Genomic DNA, 2,582 nt, shown 5'->3' on the forward strand with positions numbered 1-2,582 from the left:
AGTAAAAGATGTTCAAAATGACACATTCTACCAGTATCTGAAATTTGAAAGTATTTAGTTAAAAAAGAATTAGTTTATCGACTTGCCAATCAAAAGGAAAGGATCCCATATATGTAATCCCCGACATCTAAAACTTAGGAATTCTAAGAAATGCATTTTCCAAGGTGAGGTGCGAAGTGTATGCGTATTTGTGTACGTTATGTATATATGTGTATTTATGTGAGTACGTATGTACTGTATGTATAGTCAGTAATTCCCCAAACTTTTTTAGGCTGCTGTTACTTGGCACCCAGGTCACATACCTAGCACCCCCTCATCCTCCCCACCACAAATTTAGACCACTTTCTACTGCAAATTCAAAACAACTGTATTTCACAAATAAAACTTAGGTAAATTTTCAGATTACCACCCGCACGATCTTCACTAGGGTGTTAGGGTTAGGGTTTTAGGGTTAGTTTTACGGTTAGGGTTTGGGTTTAGGGTTAGGGACGGAATTCCCTAACCGTAACCGTAACCCTGACCCTAAAACCCTAGTGAAAATCGTGCGGGTGTTAATCAGAAAAAATACCAAAACTTAAGCCTAATTAACCTATTAATGTTTTTTTTTTACATCTGCAGCAGAGTTTGTACCTAAATAGGTCAGCTCCTGTCCATTTGAAGTCCGCCTGACATGGCCTTAGGTCGAAGGTTAAAGAGAGATGATCAATCACTTTTTGACAGGACAAAGAAAAACCTGTTTTCGCTCCTGTTGATCGTGGTGGTTTGAACGACCGAGAATTCTTAGATTCGGTTTCGAATCTAGGCCTGGAGATGGAAGTGTCAATTTTTGCACATCTATCACCCTATTATCATCCCACTTTCCACCGCCCCCTCCAAGGGGACAGTACTGCCCACTTTGGGAACCACTGATGTAAGAGCATGAGTGTGTGCGTGCGGATGTGTTTACTCTTTAAATATGTCTAGAAGGCGACGTACTGATAGAATTGTTAGCACACTAGGCAAAATGCTTCGCAGCATTTCTTCTGGCTTTATATTCTGAGTTCCAATGCTTCCAAGATCGATTTTGCCTTTCATCCTTTCGCCAGTTGAGCACTTATTTTACTTACCCCGAAATTGGTGGCCTCGTGCCTATAGTAGAAATGACGACAGATGTCAGCGATAGGTAGCGCACACGAGTTGAAATTTCTGTTTTGATGGGGACTTCTCAGCCTTTTTTCACACATCTTTTCACTCATCTTTTTTTTTTTTAGCAAAAACAAGTTTAAAAAAACTGTTTCTCGCTTGTCCAGGTGGTCTTTCATTCTCAGTATTCTCGTTAGCTACATGGTCTTTGTGCATCCTGTGGTTATGTACGGTGGCCGGGAACAAAATTTGCTTAGGGGGTGCAAACCTAGGTCCAAAAATTTTTATGAACAAGGTGGATTTTTCCAATCTTGATATCAAAACAAACATACATACATACACACACACACACACACAGACATACACACATAGACACACACACACACACACACACACAAAATATGGAGGTACGCTGGATAAGTGCTGGGATCTCTCTGATTTGGCGGACACCATTTGTTTCTTAACGAAACACTTTCAAACTTGGGATACTGGTAGAATGTGTCATATAAAACATCTTTTCCTCTTAGCCTTGTTAAGAAAAATTTCTATATTCCAAGTTATTTCATGTTAAAAGTTGTCGTATTTCGGTAATTTCAACCAATCACTGACTTCTATTGAGGTAAAAACAATTACTGCTGTGGTTTGTCAACAACACGTTCTCGCGGTGTAATGGGGGTCTTTTCCCTTGAATAAAATTAGTGCTGTTGTTTGTCAACAACAACTATCTGTGGTACTGTTATTTATGACATCGTTCGTGTGTTTGTACTGGTTTTAGCTTTAGGGTTTTAGGGTTAGGGTTAAGGTTATGAGTATTTTTGCCAAATTTGGTAAAAATCTGTTCAACAATTCTTCGGTAATTTTCTATGTACTGTGTACTCAGTAGCGCATTTTCTAAATGATGGTAGAGTTTGATTTGAGGAAGATTTGGCTGCTATTTCTAGGAAGAAATGTTTGGAAGCCCTTTCTTTCAACTATTTTGTTGGCTTGATTCCCTTATTAGCTATTATTCAATCAACTGAAACAAGTAGAATAGTATAATTCAAGCATATTGGCAGTAGCTAATAAACCTTTCTATTATAGGCACAAGGCCTGGTTTTTGAGGGAAGGAGTAAGTCAATTATATTAATCCCAGTGCATAACTGGTGCTTAATTCAAAAGGATTACCAGGGAATAACGATATATACACCGCCACAAATTATTGTTGACAAAGAACAGCAGTAACTATATTCAGCTGAATAGACATCAGTGATTGGTTGAAATTACCGAAATGCAACAATTTTTAACATGAAATAACTTCAAATATAAATTTTTTTCTCTGTTCTATAAGACAAAATATACAAGTATACGAAGTTTTAAAGTGTTTCGGTAGAAAACACACTAAATAAAAAATGTTGTCCGCCAAATCAGAAAGATTCTAACATAGAAACGTAAAAACACACACAACTACACATACGTGATCT

Source organism: Octopus bimaculoides, chromosome 2 (genome assembly GCF_001194135.2).
Source record: "Octopus bimaculoides isolate UCB-OBI-ISO-001 chromosome 2, ASM119413v2, whole genome shotgun sequence".
Classification (NCBI taxonomy): Eukaryota; Metazoa; Mollusca; class Cephalopoda; order Octopoda; family Octopodidae; genus Octopus; species Octopus bimaculoides.